Below are 26,920 nucleotides of genomic sequence, written 5' to 3'. Positions count from 1 at the left end.
AGCCTGGAGCCTGCTTCCGATTCTGTGTCTCCCCCTTGCTCTGCCCCTTCCCTGCTTGCTCTCTGTCTCTCTCAAAATTAATAAACAATAAAAAAATAAAAAACAAATAATAAAACATGATTCGTATCATAATGTTATATACTGTTTAAATATCACTGGTTTTGTGATTTTAATTGCAAACAATGCTTCATAATTTCAGGAAGGAGGATTTATATTCCAAAATGTTTTAAAGTGTGATATATAAAAGTCCATCTTATTAGGGCACCTGGTGGCTCAGTCGGTTAAGCATCTGACTTTGGCCCAGGTCCTGTCTCGTGGTTCATGAGTTTGAGCCCCTCATTGGACTTGCTGATGACAGCTCAGAGCCTGGAGTGTGCTTTGGATTCTGTATCTCCTCTCTCTGCCCCTCCTCTGCTTGCTCTCTCTTTAGAAAATAAATAAACATTAAAAAAAAAAAAAAGTACATCTTCTTAAAATGGAAATAAAATTAATATGATCGTAATGGAATTTAGAGGCTTGGTTAATAGTTAATAGCCACTACATTAAAGAATCCACACAAAACGCACAATAATACAGCTGCAAAGTGACATGAGAAAAGACCTCACTCAGTTTTCTACTTTGTACAGGACTACTGAGGTACAAACAGAGCTCATGAAAATAACAGATTGAGAAATGAGACTCTGGAGAACCTGACCTTACTGAGGTAATGCAGAATTTTACTTCTGCCCTCACTCCTGAGCCCATTTGAGAAGATGGCATGGACTGTGAGGCCCCCCCAGGCACGGGTGCCAATTTTACTTTCATACATATTTGCTACATGGCTTTGAGCCATTTGCTAAATGGCTTTGCGAGTCACATTTCCTCCATGAGCCTCACTCAGCAACCTCTCCCGAAAATGAAGGTGAGGCTACCCAGCTTAAGATTCGAGGCTCATGTGGTATCTAGTGATATACAAGAGGCACTCCATAAATGTTGGTCCCCTGTCTCCTCCACTAACCCTGTTCTCACTTCACTTAGTGAAGTTCAGGTAACCAAGAATGTTTACTCTTTGGAACTTGATGAGAATCCAAAAGAATTTAAAAATCCTGCTTCCAAAAAAATAGATTTTTCTTCATTTGAAGTTGATGCTGGCTCATCACAGAGTATGCAACATTGATCCACACAGGTCACCGTTCTTGATCCACCACTGAAGAGCTGGTTCACGAGAGATCAGTTTCTTAGTCTCAAGGAAGTATTGACCTTAGGTAGGAACCCATGAACAAACTAGAGATGAGAATATCTGACCTACAAAATATCGTATCTGGTGTTAAAGGCACACTTACTATTCCAATATAAATGAGTTATTATATGTGTTCATGTAATGGAGAGCCACATACACAGTTGTCATTTTATAATAGCTGGTTCAACAGGTCTTATTATAAATGGTTCCCAGGATTTATCACCAGAAAGTAAAGAACACTGCCCTTATTAGAGCCACAGATTCACAAGAAAAAAAGAGCCAAATCAAAAGGCTGAAGGATACCTTTTATTAAATGTAAAACTTTATTCAGGAATAAAATAAGATAAACTTACCTATTTATTTTGAGAAAAGCAAAGTATGTTTCCACACCAGTGCTATATACTGACATTTAGGAAAATTCTCTCCAGTAATAAAAGCCACCTCACAACCCCTGAATCAAATTTACTCTTTTAAATCTCACAGGATTTGGGGAATGTACTTATAACATAGAGTCTTATTATAGATGGGCTGCTAAAAATATTCAGAGACCCTTTTGGAAAGAATGTCATTTTATTTAATAAGAACCCTCAAGTAAGCTTTTCTTTGTACTCACGCTAGGATAAGCAAAATGGCTTCTGATGCAAGTTTTTCAAGGTAAATACAATTTTGAACTTGACCCTGAATTACCCTGAATCATGTCCTACTCCAGTTAACACTGCTGTTCTTCTCCTGGGCTCCACTGCCTCCATGGTGAGCTTCTTCTGCAAAGTAGGTCTGCTCACATCTCCCCCCCACCCCACCCCACCCCCACCAAACCCCCAGAGCTCCAGCTGGCTTACAAACCTTACAGTGAGGGTCACAGTCAGCCGCGATAGCCTAACACTGCTTTGAACTCACCTCCACCTCCCTATTCTCCTGGGTGTCCCCAGTTCTAGCTGCACAGGCCCCAAGCAAGTCTTTAAACTCCCCAAACACACTCATGGCTTTTGCACTTACGGTTCCCTCTGCCTAGAATGCTCTTCTGCATCCCTGTGTCTGTTGGATCTTTAGGCAAATGTTACCTCTTCATGGAAACCCTCCTTGACTACCTTTAAAAAAAAATGCAACCGGGGCGCCTGGGTGGCGCAGTCGGTTAAGCGCCGACTTCAGCCAGGTCACGATCTCGCGGTCCGTGAGTTCGAGCCCCGCGTCGGGCTCTGGGCTGATGGCTCAGAGCCTGGAGCCTGTTTCTGATTCTGTGTCTCCCTCTCTCTCTGCCCCTCCCCCGTTCATGCTCTGTCTCTCTCTGTCCCAAAAATAAAATATAAATGTTGAAAAAAAAAAATTAAAAAAAAAAAATGCAACCACTCCTCCACTAGCACCCCCGGTCCCCCTTCCCAGCTTTATTTCATTCCATGGCACTTAACCACCCATCCTCTAATACACTATGTATCTTAATAATACCTGTATTTGCTATCATCTCTCCCCCTCCCCCCAGCCCCACATTAAGCTTTGTAAAGACAAGAACTTGGGTCTATTTTGTTCAGTTGCTCAACAGTATCACAAAGGATCCAGGGTCTTTCCTCCCTCCTCTCTTATTCCCTTAGGCTGGCTCCCCTCCTGGTTTCACGAAAGCCACTGCCCTTCCAAACATCCCATACAAACAGCAACGTGCAGTGGCAGAAATGCGACATCCTGTTACATGTCCCTTCTGGAGAGTGAGGAAAATTTCCCCAGAGTCCAGCAAACTCCCCTCACATTTCCTTTCCAGGATTATGCGATATGCATGCTCTTGACCGGGCCCATGGACAGGCTTTAAGGATTCCATGCACCATCCCCACTACCACCGCCAAGTTGTGTTGGAGAGAAAGAGCAGCATGCACATAAGACTAGGACGGGACAGGGGCCCAGGCAATCAGAAGAGAATTATGAGGAGTATTCTAAAAGCTGAGGTGGGAGGTAGCTGGCTTCCTGAAGGAACTGGGGAACTAAATCTAGGCATCTCCCCACTTCCCATCACCTACCAGCCCTCATCTGACCCCGCCAACAGAAATCACACAGATGAACAAACATCCTCTAATTTGAGGAGGTAATAAAGCACCTGGAACAGATGTGGGTACCATATACACATAATACAACCTTCATTTCCTCCTTCACCACCTCCCTAAACCCAGGCTCTTCATAAGACCACCAGTCCACACCACTCAGCAACAGCCCACTGCTAGGGAAGAATAAGAACTGTATCAAAGCCTCTGGAGAGGTACTTGTGAGTACTCTGATCCTCGGCCAGCACAAAGGCACAAGGGATGACAGCTGGGTAATAAGTTAAAATCAATACCCTATAAGTGTAGGATAAAGGTACACAAACAAATGAATTTGGATGTTGCAATGGAAAAACATAGGCACTCAACTGCCCCTTCCAGGAAATTCTGGTTGCCCTTGGCTATTGGAGTATCATCAGCAGAGAGCTTTCAGGTGTCAGCCCCTTCAGGGATTGCCTCGGCTTCACAGAGCTGCCTGGACTGAGATCATGCCTTTCCCATGATGTCCACATATGACTGATAGAGGTGGGAGTATAAAGCCATTGGACCACTTGTACATATCAGCTTCTGACTCCAAAATCATAGTCTGTTTATTGTCCTATTTTCTATTCTTTCATAATGCCCTAGTTATAATTATACTAGCTTTAAAACAAGTTTTAATATTTCTAGTGGTACAATGCTCCTTCATTACTATTCTTTTTCAAAAGTTTATTGGTTATCCTTACTTGTTTAGTCAGTTTTCACTGGGGTTACATTAAACGTTTCAATTAAATTTATGAAGGATGACAATGTGGCATTCCCTCCAGGCTCTCCATTTACTCAGTGTCTCACAGTAAAATCTTGTGGTTGTAAATTGTTAAAGAAATTAAAGAACTAAAGAATGCCATTATTAGAATATTACACACTGTTAATGCAAAGATACTCAATACTGTTGATAATTCCTACTGCCAAACCACTTGGTATTTCAAACTGGGTAGGCTGGCATCCTGCCACTTACAATTGTGGCCACATACAATCATGCCCTCCTCCCTTTTTTCAGATTGGAATGATTCTGGGATGGTCTTGGCCCACTATTTCTCAGCCTAGTGGCAGAGACCAAAAACTAAGAAGCAAAAAGCTGACAAGTGGTATGAGCTGCTCAAGGCAGTCAACTCACCAGAAATGGAGGCTGAAAATCAGCTCTGGCTTGTGGGAAATGAAGCTAAGAAATAGCTGGGTTGATAACATTATTCCCTTTTTATTTACCAGTCCACCGAAAGCCATCCAACCACAATTGTGGAATCAGAGAAAAAAAATATTGCTTGTAACTACAAACCTATATAATAATGAGCGTCCTCACTGTCTGAAACCATTCCGTTACTTCCAAGCATGGGTGCCGTGCTCCTCCAGTCACATGGTTACTCAGAGGATTGTAAATTAGTGTAGGGTCAAGTCCGGAATTGACAGAGAAGGAACTGCACATATAAGTAGTCTCAAGATGCTGCTAAACCCTCTCAATATTAAAACTATCACATTATTAGGTTCACATCTTAAAAGGTCACGAAACATATTCAGAATAGTCTTATGTTTAACATCCTTCTAAGTCTGGCCATCATTATTTTCATTTTGCTCAACAGATTCACATCTCTTAAATAATCTTTCCCTAAGGATAATTGTATAGGTCTCAGAAAGACTGGTCTTGGGGCGCCTGGGTGGCTCAGTTGGTTAAGCATCCAACTCTTGGTTTCAGATCAGGTCATGATCCCTCGATTCATGACATGGAGCCCTGCGTGGGGCTCTGCAGTGATAGTGTGGAGCCTGCTTAGGAGTCTCTCTCTCCCCCCCCCCCCCTTTCTGCTCCTCCCCTGCTCACGCTCTATTTCTCTCTCTCTCTCAAAATAAATAAATAAACATTAAAAAAAAAAAAAAAAAAGGAAAGACTTGTCTCATTTTTCCCCTGGGTATCGGGATAGTGGGTCTGCGAATGCTAGCAAAGAGGTCTAATCTACATAAACTCATGTATTATTTATAATTTTTTCTATTAATAAAACCAAAAATAATATATTGGTTCTCTTTTGTCCCTACATCTGCTCCAAATAAACAATCTGCTATTCTCCTAAGTTTCAGGCACTTTCCATTATGAAACTCTTGTTGCATTCACCCTTCCCCATCTTTTCCATATTATAAATTTCATCATTTAAGATTCCAGTTGTGGGGCATCTGGGTGGCTCAGTCAGTTGAGCGTGGGACACTTGACCTCAGCTCAGGTCATGAGCTCGCAGTTGTGGGATCCAGCCCTGCAGTATCAGGCTCCACACTAAGCAAGCAGTCTGCTTCAGATTCTCTCTCCCTTGCTCTCTGCCCGCCTCCCCTCGCACGTGCATGCACACTCATTCGCATGCTCTCTCTCTCTCTCACAAAATAAACATAAAAAAAAAAAAAAGACTCAAGTTGTGCCACCAGCCCTGTGTACTGTCTTTTCATGATTCCCATTTCTTCCAAGGTAAAGCTATTTACTCTCTCAGCTGTGTTCCTAAAGACCTTCTAAACTTAGTAAACTTAGCATAATGTATTGTGCAAACAGTCTATTTCCTAACAAACATGGATCATTCTCTGTCACCTTTGTATATACAGCACCTAGCACAATGCCTGGAGCATAACAGAGGTGACTCAAATGTTTGCTGAGTGAGTAAATACATCCAGGCTGATACAGCTGGTTTATTAAAATCACGGGGTGCCTGGGTGGCTCAGTTGGTTAAGTGGCCAACTTCGGCTCAGGTCATGATCTCGCAGTTTGTAAGTTCAAGTCCCACGTTGGGCCCTGTGCTGACAGCTCAAAGCCTGGAGCCTGCTTCGGATTCTGTGTCTCCCTCTCTCTTTGACCTTCCCCAGCTCACACTGTCTCTGTCTCTCTTGAAAATAAATGTTAAAAAAAATTTTTTTTAAAATAAAATCATCTTTTCAGTACTTCTTAAACTCTTCCCTATAGAAATAAAACTGTAGGGTGGTAAGAGATGTCCATTATGAGACATAATAACATACAGGACTTACTATTAGGCATTATAAAGCATTAAGATAAATTGAGAAACAAGTCCATTCCTCTGTCCTGCATGGGTCGGATTATAATTCTCATAGAGACAGAAACATTTTAGAGTTGTATGAAACCATCCAGTCCCATCTAAAAAAAAAAAAAAAAAAAAGTACTTCCGGGAGCTTAACTCGGCACAGAGATGAAGGTCGAAGATATTTTAGTCATGGACCACTCTCCCTATCCCATCCTGAAAAAGATAATTAGGGGAGAGGAGCGACTCTTGAGGAAATAGTACTATATTCAATGCCTACCAATTTTAGCTCCTTAAATCTAAATTCATTAAATGCAGTTTATAACCATAAAAATACACTCCATGTTTTGAAGAACCTCTCCATTTTCACATAAAATGTTTTAGAGTAGTTAGAAATGTAAAAAGTACCAGAAGTCTTTTGTACTTTCTGAATTTGAAGGGGAAAACAAAGAACAAAATATCCCCTAAATTCTACTTCCCTCCTTTTGCTATTTTCCTTTCTTCCCCCAGGCCTTATCATCTCCCTCTTCCCTTACCCCTCAGGGTGAGATATCTCCCCAAAGAGAAAGCCTCCCTTAGGTAGCTATGGAGAAAAGGTGATAGTGCCTTAGAAGGGAATAATTCATCTGACTCCATTTTTAAAGACCCACTTAATTATAATTATCAGAGATGTTACACAAATAATGGTACATTTCTTTTTTTCATTGTCCTTGAAAACATTCTCATGATCATTTTAATCTCATAAGAAGAGACCCACTTTGAGTCAAATAAAAAAAATTCATCATAGCATCATCAAGATTCCATCCCAAACCAAGTATTTCTTTATTTTAAGCCAAGGTTATTATATTTTATTCATTATAGGCTATTTAACTAGAACAACCATCTGTAATAAATAAAAACCATATATCATGCAAATTTATTTTACTGATAGCACATGAATAGATTCCATTCTTTTGAAAGCTCTGAGTTATACACTTGGTTCAAATAATGTAGACCCTTCGACAAGGCACCTTTGAAGAAATTTTCAAATAAGGATGTTTATTTTCCACACTCAAGGAAAAGAAAAAGGCCTGCCAATGGAAACATTTGAATTTTATGTTTTGAGGTGAGAAAAATGCAAAAGATATTCCTAACATTACTAAAGATTCCCAGATGATGTAGCCAATACTATGTAAGCAGAGTGTTATGGGCTGCAGGTTTGTGCCCCCAAATTCATATGTTGAAGGCCTACCTCCCAGTGCGATGGCATCTGGAGGTAGGACCTTTGGCAGGTAACTAAGGTAACTAGGTTTAGGTGAGGTCTTGAGGGTGAGGTTCTCATGATGGGAGTAGAGTCCTCATAAGAAGAGGAAGACAGAGGGGTGCCTGGGTGGCTCAGTCAGTTAAGCGTCTGACTTCAGCTCAGGTCATGATCTTGCAGTCCATTTGTTCAAGCCCCACATTGGGTCTGTGCTGAAGCTTGGAGCCTGGAGCCTGCTTCGGATTCTGTGTCTCCCTCTCTCTAAAGCTTGTGCTTGGTCTCTCTCAAAAATAACACAATTTTAAAAAAAGAAGAGGAAGACAGAGAGCTCTCTCCCCACATGCATGCACCAAGGAAAGGCCATGTGGGGACACAGTGAGAGGGCAGCCATCTAACAAGCCAAGAAGCAGGCCCTCACCAGGAACTGAAACTGACAGGACCTTGATCTTGGACTTCCCAGCCTTTAGAATTGTGAGAAATAAATGCACGTTGTTTGAGATACCCAGACTATTAGGGGTGCCTGGGTGGTTGAGTCAGTTAAACGTCCAATTTCAGCTCAGGTCATGATCTCACGGTTCATGGGTTTGAGCCCGGTGTCAGGCTCTGTGCTGACAGCTCAGAGCCTGGAGCCTGCTTTGGATTTTGTGTCTCCTTCTCTTTCTGCCCCTCCCTCGCTCATGCTCTTGTCTTTCTTGCTCAAGAACAAACATTAAAAAAAAATACACACATACACACACACACAGACTATGATATTTTGTTATGGCAGCCTGAGTTGACCAAAACAGAATTTGTTCAACAAAGCGTGGGATGCAGTTAGAAGCTCTGGACCTGAGAACCACCTCAGCCACTTGTTGGCTGAGGGCCCTTCACTCAAGCCTTTTAACCTGCAGGAATTCCCTTTCCTACAAGAAATAACACTCACCCTGCAGAGTTCTTGCGAGTACATGAGAATGTGTTTTACAAACCAGTAAAGTCTACAAATGTTATCTTTTTTTATATCTGCCAACATTGACAAAGACAACCACATCACATACAGTTGTTTTCCCTAAATGGCATAGGCTGCCATAGGCATTTTCTGTATCATTCATTTTTTCTCCTTTGCATCAGCTGCATAGCTGTTTTCAAACTGCACATGCACATCCCACCCTACTTTAAAAAGTGACCGAGTTATTAGCATATTATTCACGGAATCACTGGTCATGATACGCTATTTTTAGCAATGCCTTTGGTGCCCAAGTATTTCCTTGACCCAATCTGCCTGTAATTAACCTTTGAATTACGTTTTATCTGTTCCAAAATGCAGATTTATACTCGTGTTTTGTCTTTGAAATCAAGATGCCATACAAGTTACGGCATGCCAGTTTAATCGGTGGTTTTTCTATCTTAATGCTTAGAAGCTGCACCATGGTTTCATGACCACTACCACATCAGATGTGATGAAAGAACCCTAGGACCCTGCTGACAATCCAGCCTTTCTGTAATGTCACAAAGTGAACCAAGGATGGCTTCCAAAAGCAAGATCCTCTGGTATGCCTGTGCTTGTAACAATCCTCCACCACCACCACCAGTCAAGAAGGCAGGAGATTTCCGACTCTAAACTAAGACCCAAAAACCTTAGCACTCTGCTCATTCATGTGGTCAGGGGCCATAAGCATTTGATTTCAGACAACTCCTCTCACTCCCTACGTTGTCAGATAGGAGAGCAGCGTCCGTATCTGGGATTTTCTTTGCCACCATATCCTCAGAACCCAACAACACCTGATTCACAATAGGTGCTGAACAGATATGTTTTGACTAAGCAAATTCATGAAGTACACCCTGAATAGTCTCCCCATGTCAGACTTTACTCCGAGTATAACAGATCCTCTCAAACAGGCTGTATTTGGTGCAAGAGATATGCGTGAACCCAACTGATGTTCTAATAAATAGGAACAAAGAGCAACAGAAGGAAGCAACTCACTCTTGCAGAGTGGGGCTTTAAATAGGACATTTGTGTTGAGTCCTTGTGTAGGAACTGGCCATGCAAAGAAGTGGGAGAAAGAAGCAGGCAGAGGTACAAAATGGAGGAAAGGAAAAGCATGTTTTCAGAACCCCTGTGGCTGGAGTATGTCATGCACAGGGAGAAGAGGAAAGAAAATACCCTGTAGAAGGAAGCTGGTAGAGGACTTATGTGCCAAGATAACAAACAGGACTAATGACATAATTTGTGGGGCCCCCTGTTCAAAAATTATTAAGAATTTCAAGATGGCAAGAGCAGAGCATTAAACCAAGTGTGGGCCCCTCTAAGGGGCAGGTAGGGGAGGTGCTATGAAAATGTAGAGGCCACACACCTATGAAGGCAGCCGTATAATAAGGCTATTAAACTGGAAAGTGACAAGATCACACTTGTATCTCAGGAAGGAAATGCTAGTGGCAGAGGACAGGACACACAGCCCGCTATAAGAAAGTGGCAGGCGGCAAGGAGAGAACACAGCAGCTGGTGCTTTAGTCCCATGAGAAAGGAGGCCCCCAAGGAGAGAGGCAGGCCGGCTGGGAGAGACTTCTGAGTTAGAGTCTGATTAGACACGCAGCTCTAGGGAGAGAGGACACAATGGTTTTATTCATTTGCTTTAGAAATCTGGTTAATAAACTATCCCACCTCAGAGCTAAAAGAGTCTTCATAGATTTCCGTCAGAGGCACCGTCCTTGTAATTATGTCTCACCATTTTTTAAAATCATAAAAAAAAAATTGTTTGTTTTTTAGTTAATCAAGTTTTTTCTTGAGGTAGCTTACTTCTCTTTGTTGGCTTGAAAAATGAAATTATTACCAATGAGATTTGGGCCAGAGTTGACCAATTTTCCATGCAGGATAGCTGTGAACTAAAAACCAAGTCGGCAAAGCAAGAGAGATATATGTGTAACCCACCACACATTCCTCCTTTCATCTTTCAAAAAGAAAGATCACGAAAATGAATTAGAAGTCAAGTATCACACAGTACCTTTCTTCTAAAAATTGATTGAGCTACTGTTTTTTTTTGTTTTTTGTTTTTGTTTTTTTTTAAGTAACTACTTTTTATTTTAACCTGTCACTCTGTTCTCATGAGATTCCATTCTGGTTTTGTGAAATCGTGCCACAGGAAAAAAGTATTCTTTTCAAGATCTGGGTCTCTCATTTTGGTATTTAGAAAAAGGAAGCTTAACAGTTGCTTTTGTTTCTTAACAACAACAAAAAAAGAACTTTTGAAAAAATTACCATAAAATTTAAAATATCAGCTATTGAAATGAATATTTACTTTATGGCAATTAACACTTTGAAGATAAATATAGTTCAACAACATTTTGCCAAGAGTAGAACCATCTTTTCTGTTCAGCACACACACACAAAAACCCCTCTTCATTTAAATTGTTAAAAGAACATAGTTTTCACATATTAAACCAAAATGAAAGCAAAAAATGCCTGATTTAGAGTCTCCTTTTAATACTAAGGATAAACACTTGGCACAAATCAGCCTGAGTCTAAGATGCCCTAAAGAACCCAAAGATACCATGTAAAAAATGCATAGGGTTGCAGTTGATATTCTACCAACTAAACAGGAGGAATAACTATTAGAGTTATCAATGACTGAACATCAGCTACCTGCCAAGAACTCCAAGTGGCATTACATCATTTAATCTGCATAAGAACGTACCGCTATATTGCCGAAACTTGCAAATGATTATTCCCATAAATTTCAGTTTTCAACATCCAAAAGGCAATTTTTAATTTTGAAATAATTTCAAGCAGAGGAAAGTAGCAAACAGTGCACAAGTAAGTTTCTTTCCTGAACCATGTCAGATTCAGTTGCTAACAAGATGTCATCCATCACCCATAAATACTTCCATATAGTGGTTCTCAAAGCGTGGTCCATGATTTTATGGGTCCCTGAGAGTCAAAAATACTCAGACGTTAATTATCTGTAAGCTTCAGTGATGGCACAAAAGCAATGGTGGGTGAAAGTGCTAAAACCTTAACGTGAATTAAAGCAGTGACACCTCATGATATCCTTCACATACCTGTAGTAAGAAAGAAAAAGTCAGTTTTGTTTAAGAATGTCCCTTGAGGGGCGCCTGGGTGGCACAGTCCCTTAAGCAACCAACATCAGCTCAGGTCATGATCTGCTTTGGATTCTATGTCTCCCTCTCTCTCTGTCCCTCCCCGACACGCATGCGTGCATGAACTCTCTCTTTCTCTCTCTCTCTCAAAATAAACATTAAAAAAAAAAAAAAAAAAAAGAATATACCTTAGCAGTAAAACCACTAATTTTATTAAATCTCTACCCTTGAGTACACATCTTTTTAATGTGTTGTGTGACAAAAAGTATGCATAACACATTTTCTCTGTGTACAGGTGTCTTGGGGAGAAGCATTTGTGCAATTGAGTCGTGCAAACTGAATCAGGCCGTTTTCATACTGTACCATTTTACACGAAAGAATGGACATAAAAACTATGCTTATTCAGATTTGGCAGACATTTTAAAAAATGAAGTGAGTTTGTCACTTTAAGAAAAACAACCAACAGGGGCATTAAGGGTGGTTCAGTCAGTTAAGCGTCTCTTGAGTTCGGCTCAGGTCATGATTTCAAGTTTCTTGAGATCCAGCACAAAGCCTGCTTGGGATTCTCTCTCTCTGCCCCTCCCCTGGCTCGTGCGTGATCTCTCTCTCAACATAAGTAAAAAAGAAAAGAAAAGAAAATCAACAGTATTTGTCGCCCATGATAAAATTTGAGCTTTTAAATGAAAATCAGAATTTTGGAAAACTTGTAGCTACCTTCATGTGCTTGAGAGAGACGATTTTAAGGGTAAGATTGGGATGGGAATGAGATTAATAGGTGTGATTTTTATTTGTGCTGGGTCAACATTTATGACATGTGTAAAACTCAGGAACCAGTTTTGTCTGATTTTGGTCACTACACACAGTTACTAAATTATAATAGATAAAAGATCTACTCAAAGTGCGAGGTAGACAAATGGATTTCAAAGTAACTGAGTCTGAAAATACATTGATACGTTTTCAGACTCCACATTGCAGCTAACTTTTAAGAAACCTCCACTTAAGGAGTTCTGATGTAGTATCAAAGAAGAATATCCAATATCTTTTTTGGATATCCAAAAAAGGATATCCAATTACCTCAAGAGGCTATTGAAATCACTTCCTATTTTCCAACTACATTACCATGTAAAGCCAGATTTTCTTCTACTTTAACCAAACTAACATCACAGCAGACTAAATGCAGGAGATATGCAAATGTAACTAACTCCTTTCTACTGTGCTACATATTAAAGAGATTTGCAACCATGTAAAACAACTCCACTCTGGTCACTGAATTTTGTTTTGTTTCAGAACATATAGTTATTTTTCCTGCTTAAAAATGTTATATGAATATGTAATGGGTTTACTGTTATTCTTACATGAATTAAATAATCTTTTAATTAGTCAGTTTGAATTTGTAGTACAACCAGCATTGAGAACTCTGTCCCACATAAACAAAAGCTCTTTGGGGCCCTCAATATATTAAGAGTGTAAAGGCGTCCTGAAACTAAGAAGTTTATGAACATTGCTTTCATATGTATTTCCTACAAAGATAGTCTCCTAAATAGGATAGCCATCAAAATCAGGAAATTAACATTGATGCATTACTGCCTTCTAGTCCTCAGAACCTGATCAAATTTTACCAACTGCTCCAACAATGTCCTTTACAGGAAAAGGATCCAAATCAGAACCAGTCGTCACATTTAGCTGCCATGTCTGTGTGGCCTCTTCTAATCTGGAACAGTTTTTCAGTCTTCTCTTGACCTTTATTCATTCTCTTGACTGTGACACTTTGAAGATTACAGGCCAATTACTTTGTAGAGTATCCCTCAACTTAAGTGTGTGTTTCCGCACGATTACATTTAGACTATGCATCCTCGGCAGGACTATCACAGAAGTGAAGTTGTGTTTCCCACTGCATCCTATCAGGTGGTACACAGTTCTAATTGTCCCACTACTGATGAAGATAACTTTGATCTCTTATTAAGGTGGTGCCTGCCAGGCTCCTCCCCTGTAGAGTTACTATTTTTCCCTTTGTAATGAACAAGTATTTTGCTATTCTGTAGGGAGATACCTTGAGAATATATAAAATCCCATTTATTCCTTTTTGTAAATTTAAATATACGTTCACATACAGTGTTACATTAGTTTCAGGTTACAATATAATGATCCAACAATTCTGTACATTTCTCATTGCTCATTGAGATAGATATACTTTTTTTTTTTTTTTTAAGTTTGTTTACTTATTTTGAGACAGAGAGAGAACAAGCACAAGTAGGGGAGGGGCAGAGAGAGAGAGAGGGAGAAAGAGAATCCCAAGCCCCCTGGGGGGCTCAATCTCATGAACCATGAGATCATGACCTGAGTGGAAATCAAGAGTCAAATGTTTAACCAATTGAGCCACTCAGGTGCCCCAAGATAAGTCTACTCTTAAGAGATACTCCAGACTCAGCTTCTATTCTCTCTGCCCCAGCCCTGAACTACCCATTTCTCCAAGGAGCCCTGGATCCTTTATTAAAAAACCTATCTGGAAACCAAGATCTGGGTGCTGTGTTTGGTACAGTTGGGGTGGTGCTGCTCCCAGGAAAGACCATATATAAAGCCTAGGCAACCAACTTTGGCAGTGTAACAGGCACTGACTCTGAGTTGTCAGCACAGAGCCCAATGCAGGGCTCAAACCCATGAACCTTGAGACCATGACCTGAGCCCAAGTCAGATGCTCAACTGACTAAGCCACCCAAGCACCCCTGAGAGATACTTTTATCCCGTAGCCAAAGATGAGGTAGGGAGGCCTTGGGGTTCCTCTCCAGAGTTCAGAACATTATAAATCATCTTAGATACTAAACACACAAATGTCTTTGACACATACCATGTAATAAAGGCTGATAAAATACTATAAGTTAAGGTTCAGTTTCAGAAGGGATAGCTTTGTGGCCTTCACTTGGTAGCCAGAAATGTAAATAGTAAATAAATATCTGAGTTTTGTAGGGGCAAAACACACTCTTAGTTACTTACTGAGCTTCATGCTAAACATACAAAGACAACTCCGTACTTTGACCAAAGCCACTTCCGGAAAGTGTGCCAAACAGATATTGAAAAGTAAAGCTGGTTTGTCTACAGAAACCATTTATAATTGGAATTTCTGTCACTAAAATCAATCATAGCTAAGACCAATAATATACTATATACACAAACATATAATACCACTAGCCTCTATAATAATTTAAAACGGTAAAATTATGTTCCCAAATACTGATTGTTTTGAGGACCCAATTTACTGTAAACTATGTGTATGTGTATATATGTATATGTGTGTGGATGGCATATAAAAATGTAATTCTCATATATATTTGGCCTTAAAACACATTAGTCAGTCCCACTTATCTTAATATACAGTAAAACTGCCTTCTTAGGATTTAGGAGAATGATCTGGATAGCACAGGTCTTTAAAAAAGAAGTTCAAGGAGGTATAACCAAAACCTCTCTTATATTAACAAATTTCCCTCTGGCTGACAGAAACAGTGTCCCTTCCACTGCCCTTACAGTGGCCTCAAAGTACTGCCATAGGAGCTCAACAGATATCATTACAATAAAGGCAAAACTGAGGGGTTTCCTCGGTACTCACAAAAAAAATGAACGAGGATTGATATTAATTAGACCGTAATGCCAATACACATGGGCTGGATGGGAGTAGTTATCAGAGGAGGCCCTGGATTCCCGAAAACCGTAGGCAGACTATTCTGTACGTACAGAGGCCCCTTGAACATGGGTTGAACAGCACAGGTCCACTTACACACGGATTTTTTATCACACTATAAATGCATTTTCTCTCCTTTATGGCTTTCTGATACCATTTTCCCTTCTCTAGCTTATTTTATTATAAAAACAGAGTATATAATGTATTTAACTTCCGGCCAAGAGGGGATCAGTTAAGTTTTTAAGGAGCCAAAAGCTACACATGAGTTTCTGATTGTGTGTGGGGTCAGCATCCCACACCACATTGTTCACTGGCCAACTGTATATACACATATTTTGATAGGGTAAGTTTTTTATCATTTGGATTCACAAAAAGTTCCATGACCCTCAAAAGAGTGAAAATTTGTGGTTTAACAACTCCTCAGAAATAACAACTCTAACTGGTCTGGGCTGTAATCCTGCAGACCTTTTTTGATGCATTATCTATATATGTTATATACACACAAAGCTGGTTCATAAGTTTAATATTTGTCGTATGTGGGGTTTTTGTTATCTATTTTTTTTTTAATAAAAGAGCGCTTTCTCTAAATATGCTACTCTGCAACTTGCTTTTTTTCACTAAAGATAGCCTTCCATATCAATACGTAGAGGTAACTTTTTTTTTTTTTTTTTAAGAGCACAAGCAGGGGAGGGGCAGAGAGAGACGGAGACACAGAATCTGAAGCAGGCTCCAGGCTCCCAGCTGTCAGCAGAGAGCCCAACGCGGGGCTTGAACTCATGAGCTGTGAGATCATGACCTGAGCTGAAGTTGGACACCCAACCGACTGAGCCACCCAGGCACCCCGATAGACATTTTTAATTACACAGGATAGCTGGGCCATAATTTATTTAACCGGTCATTCAAAACACAGTACGAGCAGGCACAGATCAAAGGAAGAATTCATTGCACCAAAGAAGGGGAGTGTATCATGGTAAGTTATAAAAGAAATCCAGAATGCCAATGAATTCAGGAGAAATTTTATAGGTCACCAAGACCTTATTGAAAACAAAAAACAAACAAATAAAACATAATGAAAAAGACAAATAAGGATGGAGAAATTACAAGATGCTTATATGTTGCCACCAACACCAAAAGCAGTTTGACCAAAACCAGTTATGGGTGCAACTAAGACCATGCTCCTCACATATACCCCCTCTTCCAGGACCCCTCCCCGTGCCAAAGGTATGATAAGAGAAGAGGAACAAAACACATAATCAAAAAAAGTAAGCAAAATTAGTCATAATCCAAGGCAGGGCTCCATGTAGTCTAGTTAAGCCCCCCTTGGGGAAAGGTCTGGGGAAGAATCTGACAAAGGCTGTATTACAGGCAACAAAGACATAAAGTCACAAAAGGAGAGATTTGAGTAATGTATTAAAGAGCCATACTGAGCCAAAGCATTCAAGAGTATTTGTGGACACTGGTCACTATTTTACCCCCGGCTGCAGTTTTAATCATCCATACCAAGGCCTGGAAGGAATCACTGACCAGGAAGAGAAGCTCACGTTCTTGACGCCCTGTGAATAAGCTGATCTGATAACACAGAGCAATCATGCTCTTTCTATCTCCTGTGAGGCTTGGGCCCTATCTTTGCTCAAAGAGGACCCTGGAATAGAAGTCACTGACAGACATTCAAATAACTTCTCATTTTTCACTTCCATAAGCAACACTGTGAATGTCCTGCATATAAATCTTTGTGCAGTTACCAGAGTTCTTCTGTAGAATAAACTTCTAGAAGTAGAAAAGTCCGATCAAAGGATGTGTGTGTGTTTATAGATCGAGTACAGGAGAAAAAGGGAATCAACTTTCACTTTTTATACTTCTATACAGTTTAAATTTTTTTTTAATGTTTATTTTTGAGAGAGACAGAGACAGAGCTTGAGCCAGGGAGGGGCAGAGGGAGAGGGAGACACAGAATCCGAAGCAGGCTCCAGGCTCCAAGCTGTCAGCACAGAGCCCAACATGGGGCTCGAACCCACGGACAGTGAGTTCATGACCTGAGCCGAAGTCGGACGCCCAACCTACTGAGCCACCCAGGCGCCCCTACTTCTATACAGTTTAAATTAACTAGTTGATTAATTTCAGAAACTAAGTAGTACTTTTGTCCTTTGAGAAGAAAAAAATGCTTCCTTGGGTCAAGATCCCCTCCCAGGCCTACAAGAACTATAAAGAGAGCCAGGCTGCACATAGCAAAATACATAAAGAAACAAAGTGCTGATCAGAAGCCAGAGGAGTTGCTGGAGAGACCTGGATGGAAGAAAAATGAGTCACTGAGGTAGGTCTTGCAAATGTTCATCCAAGAACTGGCTGGGGAACTGGCCAGAGGCATCAAATGCTTAGGTCTCCCCACAGGTTGCTCCTCTCCTGGAAATAAACATGCCAGACCCCCTCACGTGATACTCCTCACCACACATGCTCTCTGGCAATAGACGGCCTGCTCGTGAGGGGAGCCTCTGGTTTTACTATGGCTTCCTTCATACATCTGCCACAGGGAGCAGTTATACTGGTAAGTATTGCAGCCTGCACCGCCATTACACTTCTTTTAAAAAAAAAAAAACCAAAACTGGGCATTCAGTTTTAACATCCTACTAAACTTGATTTCGGGCAAGTTTTCCCTTAAAAGGCATATTCACCCTTGAGCGTGCCAACAAAAGCAGGTTTCAGGGCCTGCAAATTCATATGTCAGTTCCTAAATCTTGGTCGGTTCTCCAGGAGTTCCCTTTTGAACGTAATAGTGTGGAGTTTAAGCTTTTAGTCTTGGACACCGAGATTCTTGGGCTCTCTCTCTGGCCCCCTCCCAAGACAGTGGCCTCTGGCAGCAATCGCTAACACATCACTACTGGCCACACAGGGTATGTGGTCCCCTCACGAGGCTGGCGGCCCTACATTTAGATCCAAATTTTTGTGAGGAACAGAAAAATAAAATTTTCAGTTTTAGAATCACTCTTGCCTTGCTGAAGACTGCCACTACATTTATCTGATAAATTTACTTCTGAAACTCTCACTGTATTAGTATCCAGCAACATGGCCGTGAACACTTTGATTCTGGCCAATCTCCTTTTGTTTACAAATAATTCAAATCTGGAGAGTCTCATAGACTCATAATGGTAAAAAGCATATCTTCCAAAGTTTGTTTTTAAAAGGCAGTTGATGCTACGGACATTCATTCCCTCACTAGACAAATTTTTAGTGAGTATTTGCTACTATGGGTCAGGCATTGTTAAAGGTACTGGGGACATCAGCCATTACCCAAACCAAGTTGCTAGCCTTGGAGCACAGAGTCTATCTGGGGGAGAAAGTAATGAAACAAGTAAAAATATAATGTGTCAGAGGGCGCTTGGTGGCTCACTGAGTTAAAGCGTCCGACTTCGGCTCAGGTCACGATCTTGCAGTTACTGCGTTCGAGCCCCGTGTTGGGCTCTGTGCTGACAGCTCGGAGCCTGGAGCCTGCTTCCAATTCTGTGTCTCCCTTTCTCTCTGCACATTCCCTGCTCACACTCTGTCTCTCTCTCTCTCAAACACAAATAAACATGAAAAAATTTTTTAAATATAATGTGTCAGATTTGGTAATAAATGCCATCAAGAAAATATGAAGCAAGGCAAGGGGGATAAGGAATGAAAGAACAACAATTCTTCAAAAAGGAAATGCCCATTTCAAATTGGTTAAACTGGTACATCATTCTGTTTAAATTCCTGTGTCAAATCCTAGTGTCCAACAAATCTGTCCTATCACAGGTAATTAAGGGATCAAATTACACAACTGATTAAATGCTGAGTCCTTAAGAGGTGAATTTTATTTATTTGCTTGTGCTATACTTTTCAATTATTTCTAAGCAAAAAAAAAAAAAAGTGTTGAAAATTTTCAATTGAAAATGTCATAATTTAATGTAAAATATAAAACATAATGTGCCTATCTTAATAAACCCCATGTCTCTATATATGTATTTTCAGTCAAATTTTTAGGAAGTCTAACCAGTAGCCTTGAGGAAATCAAGGGACAGATCCTTTAGGATTTGTTAGCCAACTTCTGGGGGTCATTGAACTGGTTTCTCAGAGAATATCCTTCTTCAGTAACACAACATTTTACCTTTTAAAATTTGGTATGTATGTATTTATTTACTTATTCATTTAGTTAAGTAAGCTCTACGCCCAACATGGGGCTTGAACTCACGACCCCGAGATCAAGCGTCGCATGCTCTACCAACTGAGCTAGCCAGGTGCCCCATATCCATTTAACTTTATAAGCTTCAACAAAGACCACAGCATCACTGCCGTGAAAAATTACCTGGAAAAGTAAGGGCCAATGTCTTTTCTCTCCCTTTTTTACGCTCTTATTCCTTGTTATCAAATGCCATAAGCACACAAGAATTAAGAGCTTTGAAAGTACATCAGATTTCATTGGGAAGTCATGAAAAGTACTTCACTGTAGAGAGTTTTGTTTAAAAAAAAAAAAAAGCACTGGGTGTTCTACATAAGTGATGAAAGGCTAAATCCTACACCTGAAACTAGTATTACACTGTATGTTAATTAACTGGAATTTAAATAAAAACTTGGAAGGAAAAAAAAAGCAGCAGAGAAGCATCTACCTCTTCCTTAGGAAGATTAAGACAATATATAAGATGATATCCTTATGTGTGATTATGTCATCTGTATGATGTGTACAAATGCAACATATAAGAATAGCACACACAGGAGACGATACCTTGCACAGCAGACGGTATATGAGGCAATGGAACACGGAGAAAGGGAGTGAGGAGGGGACAGGGGAAAGGGAGCGAGTAGGTCACCTGTATCCTGCTACCGATATCTCCCATGAAACTACAGAGATGCTAACCTTTATTATGTTCTCAAACGTCTGAGTCAGCAAAATTATTCTGCAAATGTCAATGGATTCCAACAATTTTTAAAGTGGCAGCCAATTAGGATCAGAAAATTTTCCTTATCAGTAGGTACTAGAGGCCAGGATGATGAAAAACAGAAAGATGAACAAAATTCAGTAATTTGCTTCAAGCATCCTGCCCACAGGGAAAGCAGCAGTGGATCGTGAGGAAGACATTTTGCGGATTGCCCCGGGTAAAGAGCAGTTCAAGTTCTCATTTTGCCCCAAGAAAACAATTAACATATTCTATCTGGAAAGGCAAAGACTGAAAGTTAAGCTTTCCCCTACGTTCAAAAATGTCTCAAGTATATTACCTTGTTTGATCTTCAGAACTAACAGCTAAATGATATAGAGCAGATATTATCACCATCACAGAGAGAAATATACCTGTCCTACACAGAGTACAACAGGCAACCAGGTGTCTCCAGTAACAAAGATTTTCAGTGGAAGACCCAAGATGGATCCAGGTCGCCTAATGACTGATCTACCCTCACAGCATCATGTTCTGGTAACAATTCTTGGTATTTAATACAGCAGTCAAGATAAAAGCAATTCTGTCAGTTTATTTCACATTCTAAAATGGAACATTCTTTAAAAAGTCTGGATTCCAGCTCACGTAAGAAGCTTAATAATCCTTAATCATTCAGATCCATTAATTATTAATGTGTACAGGGGCACCTGGGTGGCTCAGTCAGTTGAGCGTCTGGCTCTTCATTTTGGCCCAGGTCATGATCTCACAGTTCGTGAGTGTGAGCCCCATATCAGGCTCTATGCTGACAGTGTGGAACCTGCTTGAGATTCTCTCTGTCCCTCTCTCTGCCCCTCTCCTCTCTCTCTCAAAATAAATAAATAAACATTAAAAAATTATTAATGCTTACAACAAAACTTAATAAATACCTATTAGTTTTTCCTTAGAGTTTTTAGTGCCCACAAAGATTATATATACTCCTGCTATGTCCTCCTCACTGCTTTAAGCAGCTCTCATTTGTCATCCACACATTTAAAAGTAGATAAAGGTAAAATGAAAAATAATAAATTCCATCTCATGATTGTGAATGTAAGGTAAACTGTAAATTCTGAAGGTTAAAAAGTTCAAGATGAATGTCATTAATTAAATTACCAAGTTTTAAAATATTCCATATCTTTTTAAAACTGAATCAAGAAAAATAAGCTTTCCACAATACTTCATGGAGCTTTCAGCAAATGCTTTATTTACAGACTCTAAAAACAATTTTACACCAAAGAGATTAGAAAAGGAACATTAATATTAGTTCGCAATACAGGGAAAAAAATCTGCCTTTTTAATAAAACAAGTTTTAATATACATTATGTGAGTAACTGTTATATGTATATATAACTGTGTGGGGGTATGTATATACCTATCAGCTTTTTAATCTAGGGGAAAAGATAAAAAGAGAACTTGAAGAAATTAATTTCTGAGTTGCCCATAAAAGTGGATTTATGAAGCAGAACATCATAGTAGAATGTACACCTTGTGGTCATGTGGGACAGAAAAGAAGCTTTAAAAAAGCATCCATTCAATTACTTGTTCAAAGAGCCCTCTGGATAGGAGTGATCACACAAGGCAGTGTACTCTGTACCTGGGCTCCCTGGGGCCAAACCCCAGTTCTGTCACTCCTTAGCAACGTGACCCTATTAGTTTTCTATCGCTGCATCAAAAATTACCACGGACTTAGCTGTTTAAAACAACATACGTTCATCATCTCGGTTTCTGTAGGTCAAGAATGCAGTCTTGGTATTACCTGGGTCCTTTGCTCAGGGTCTCAGAGGGCTGCGATCTCATCTGAGGCTCAGACTCCATTTTTAAACCCGATTGTTGTTTGCTGACAGGATTCTATTCCTTGCAGTTGTAAAACTGGGGACCTCTCTCCTCGAGGCCACCTGCCGTTCCCTGCGACACGCCCTCCCCACAACACAGCAGTGTGCTTCTTCAAGGCCAAAAGAAGACCATTTCTGATGCTTTGAATCTCTAACCTCAGGAAAGACTTGAGTAGGTTTCTAAAGAGCTCACCTGATTAGGTCAGCCGGCCAAAGATAATCTCCCTTTTGATGAACTCCAACTCAACTGATGACAGACCATATATGGTATCTGTAAACTCACTTCATCTTTGCCATATAATGTCACCTAACCACAAGAATGTCATCCATTATATCAACGAGTCCTGCCTACACTCAAGAGGAAGGGGTTGCATGGGATGTGTACACCATGGGGCAGGAATCTTCAGGAGCATCTTAGAATTTAATTCTGCTTACCGCAGACAATTACCCCTCTGTATCTTACGTGTACCTTCTCTCAAATGAGGATAACAGAAGTTCCAGTCTCAGAGAGTTGTTCAATGATTCAATGAGTTGATTTCTACAAAGCTCTTAAAGCAGTCCCCAGCACATGTAATCATTTTAGAAATAATGGCTCAATAAAAATAAAGAAATGAGAACACTGGCCCATGAGTTGTTGGATCTTCAACTTTGGCCCCAATTAAGGCTAAGTTGAGGGGCGCCTGGGTGGCTCAGTCGGTTGAGTGTCTGACTTTGGCTCAGGTCATGATCTCACAGTTTGTGGGTTCGAGCCCCGCATCAGGCTCTGTGCTGACCACTTGCTCAGAGCTTGGAGCCTGCTTCAGATTCTGTGTCTCCTTCACTCTCTGCCCCTCCCCCACTCAGGCTTTGTCTCACTCTTGTTTCTCAAAAATAAATAAATGTATAAAAAATTAAAAAAATAAAAAGACTAAGTTGATATAAAATTGCAAAGTCTTCTATAAGTCATCTTAGTTTCCTTTTCAAATTCTTTTTTTTAATTAAAAAAATTTGTTATTGTTAATATTTATTTTTGAGAGGGAGTGAGTATATATGTGAGCATGAGCAGGGAAGGGGCAGAGAGAGAGGGAGACACAGAACCCGAAGCAGGGTCCAGGCTCTGAGCTGTCAGCACAGAGTCCAGTGTGGGGCTCGAACCCACGAACCTGAGATCATGACCTAAGCTGAAGTCAGACGCCTAACTGACTGAGCCACCCAGGCGCCCCTCAAATTTTCTTTATCATTATTTTTTTGTTAAAAATTGTTTAAGTTTATTTATTTATTTTCAGAGAGAGAGAGAGAGCGAGCACAAGCGGGGTGAGGGCAGAAAGAGAGAGACACCAAGAGGCTCTGTACTGTCAGCACAGAGCCCAATGTGGAGCTGAAGCTCACGAACTGTGAGACCATGACCTGAGCCAAGATCAAGAGTTGGAGGCTTAACCAACGGAGCCACCCAGGTGCCCCTCAAACCTTTTTCTAATTTTTTTTTTAATGTTTATTTATTTTTGAGACAGAGAGAGAAAGACAGAGCTTGAGCAGGGGAGGAGCCAAGAGAGAGGGAGACAAGAATCTGAAGCAGGCTCCAGGCTCCGAGCTGTCAGCACAGAGCCCGACACGGGGATCAAACTCATGAACTGCAAGATCATGACCTGAGCTGAAGTTGGACACTTAACCGACTGAGCCACTCAGGCACCCCTCAAATTCTTTTAATGTAACTGGAAAATACGGCACCCCAGGCTTGCACTGCCACACAAGCAGTAGCAATAAGTTAGAGCTGTCATCTATACGTGGGGAGGAGTTCTGCAGTTCTCCAGACCTCACCACTCCTTCTTGCCTCACCCCAGCCTCCCTGATTCATTTCCATAGCTGCCTGGTCTCTATAAGCATATGCATTTCTGACTGGAAATCTAAACTGATCCCTTTCAGCCTATGCCAAGTGTACAAGATAAAGGCAGAAAAGACAGGCATATCGTAAAATAGGTTTTTTGAAAAATATTAAATGTTAAGCTTAAAAAAATAAAAGGACGAAGAGCAAAAAATACACTTCCCATGCCATTTTTTAAAAGCCAAAGGGGAATAAGCTAAGGAATCCAAATGCAGACATCAAAGAGAAACATTTTGTAGGCAACATGTAACAACAAAAGTTTGAGATTTAAACTTACTCCTTCCAGGAGTATGAACAACTTACACTGCATATGGATCTGGGGTCGCAGTGGTATGTCATGATAGGTGCGTCAGACAGAATAAAGGTACCACTCTGGATTCCGAGAGTAAGGGAAGCTGTGTGTGTATGGGAAATCTCTGTACCTTCTGTTCAATTTTGCTACGAACCTACAACAGCTCAAAAAAATAAAGTTTACTTTAAAAAATAGATAAATCAACTACAAAATACTTTTAAAATTGTAGTGAGACAAAAAATTCCTCCTCAAAATAATGTCTTGAAAATATCTTCTTTCTCCCCAAATCATTCATAAGAACCTGACGATTTAAAATTCACTCACTAGAAGAGCAGAAACAGTTCACGGTCCCACAATGCTTTGTTCTATTCAAGAAAAAAAGTAACCATTCCTATGGATTTATTCTCCATTCACAGAGGATCACAAGCTAGTATGCAGGATATTTTACTTGCTTTCAAAAATATGTTAATATCCCTAAAAGTCTGTACTACAATACTTGATTTCCTTCATTTACCATAAGCAGCTGCATTGTATAAAAGTCCCAGAGGCAATGCTGCTGTGTAAGATGATGCTGTAAGGAATATTAAGCCCTTCTTGTAGAAATCACCATGTAATTGTGCAGGAGAAAATTCAATTAATAACGCTTTAGCACTGTGTGCGAAAGGGTGACAGAAACAAGACCAAGCGAAAGAAATAACAAAAATATTTAAACTCACCGTTTGATTATGATGGTACAAGTTAACTTACATAAACACGCATATCTATTCTTATTCCTACATTTTCAAGAATGAACTTTTAAGAGAAAACGGGTGAACGGGGATCTTACAACTGCTTATTTTCCATTTAAGGCAGTATTTTTACAGCATAGTCTCCAATACCCTTAACATGATTTTTTAAATGTACTTTACACACTTGGAACCATGCCAACTGAGGGCAAACTGCCAGGTAAACTGACTTCTAAAATTTTTGCATGTTAAAAAATTTTATAGCAGTTATGTAAAAAGGTTGGACATTCAGCTTTCAAAGTATAGATACGTTTAGGTTTAAAATTCATACATCGTACCAAAAGCTATGACAAAAATAGTCCGCAGTCTCTTTAGACAGTTTTTGTTTTGTTTGTGACATGGCAGTAACAGAAGGACATAAGGTCTAGGTACTAATTCCAAGTATTTGCAACATTATCTTAAGAAATGTATTTGTTAGAAACAGCAATGTTTTACGTATGACAAAGAGCCTCTCACTATGTCTCAAGTCCACTTACAGGTAGAGATCCAAAAGAAATACTCAAAAACTGGAAACAACCCAAATGTCCATCAACAGTGGAACAGATAACGAAATTGCGGTATATTCACAAAGGAATGAAAATAAACGAACTACAGTTTTTTGCCATTTCCGTAATGTTACTTATGAAAATCCCATCCAGGTCTTCAGAGCACATGTACGTGCATTTCTGTTGGATCTATATATTATATACTGAACTGAAGAAGCCAAAACTCAAAACAATACACAGTATGTTATGCAATGTATATAAAATCCAAAGGAGCCACTAAATTATAATATTAGACATTAGTTAATATTAGATAATATCAAAAATTTAGGTAAAATTAAAATTAAGAAATCCAGGGGGGAAAGAAGGAATAGTAATTCGGAGGGAACACCGTGATTTCCTCCATTTTGTGTTTGCTCACTCACTGTATGTATATAGTTCTCCTACATCTGTAAGTTTATATTGTATTAACATTGATAGGTATGTTTCTGAGACAAAACCAAAATTAATGGGGAATATTTATGAAATAGAAATATACCATACTAGAAGAAATTCATTTGACTTGACAATGAGGCCTCTCCATGTAACAAAAGGGTCTACATGTCCTGCAAGTGTTCTACAATGCCTTGCAAATGAAACAGAATTTCTCTCTAGAAGTGCTTAGAAAGACTGTGAAGGATAACAGAGGTAGCAAACTGAAATGTCTTTGGGGCCAAGCATGTTACTCAAGTTTGCAGAGAGCCTAATAAAAGTATATGTGCGTGCACTACGTGAGCGGGGACGGGCTGGGCCAAACTTGACAGCGCAGGCCCCACCTAAAAGGGCAAATGGTTCTCAGCACCAACTGAGTGCTGCCCTACATGAATGCTGGGCCCAGAGTTAACAGATCATTTGGAATTTTAAAAGAAGACATAAATTAAGATTTACGTGATCAAGTGAAATATGCTTATTTTGTAAAACAAAAAGCAGCCCCCTCCCCCCCCCAAAAAAAACGTGTCTAAAGGGTCCCTGTGAAAGACATCAGAGAAGAATGTTATGGGAACAAGGCCTTAAGAACCAGCAAGAGACTGGTAACTGAGACATCAGCAAAACGTTGCTCTTGGAGAAGAGGACATTTCTTTCTGTGAGGAGGATGAAAGGCTAGGCATCTGGAGACACATGCTGAGTAAAATAGCTCCTTTGTTAGAAGGGAACAGTAAGGACTGACCAAGAAGGTACAGGGAGAAATCTATGGCAATGGTTCTCAAACTTCACTGCAATAAACCCATTTATCAAAAGGATGCAAAACTCAACGTACAAAACTGATCAAAGGAGAGTGGCCAACCCTGTAGCAGTAGGAAAGCCGGGTCCCACCTACCTGGCTGCTGGTCCAACATCCAGCCACACAAACCAGTACTAGAAGACACCCAAAGGATGAATAAAGGCCTTCCAGAATTGGGGAGTGACAGCACCGTCCCCCACGCAAGTCAGAAATGGGAACC

The 26,920-nt window shown here is 40.2% G+C and overlaps 1 protein-coding gene across 1 annotated transcript in view; it reads right to left on the bottom strand.

Moving 5' to 3' along the window:
* Window positions 1-26,920, bottom strand: part of HSD17B12 (hydroxysteroid 17-beta dehydrogenase 12) — a 167,856-nt gene that overhangs the window by 61,995 nt on the left and 78,941 nt on the right. The window lies entirely within an intron of this gene.

Source organism: Leopardus geoffroyi, chromosome D1 (genome assembly GCF_018350155.1).
Source record: "Leopardus geoffroyi isolate Oge1 chromosome D1, O.geoffroyi_Oge1_pat1.0, whole genome shotgun sequence".
In the NCBI taxonomy this organism is placed as follows: Eukaryota; Metazoa; Chordata; class Mammalia; order Carnivora; family Felidae; genus Leopardus; species Leopardus geoffroyi.
Note: the sequence above shows the minus strand (reverse complement) of the source record. Positions and strands in the feature narration are given on the sequence as shown.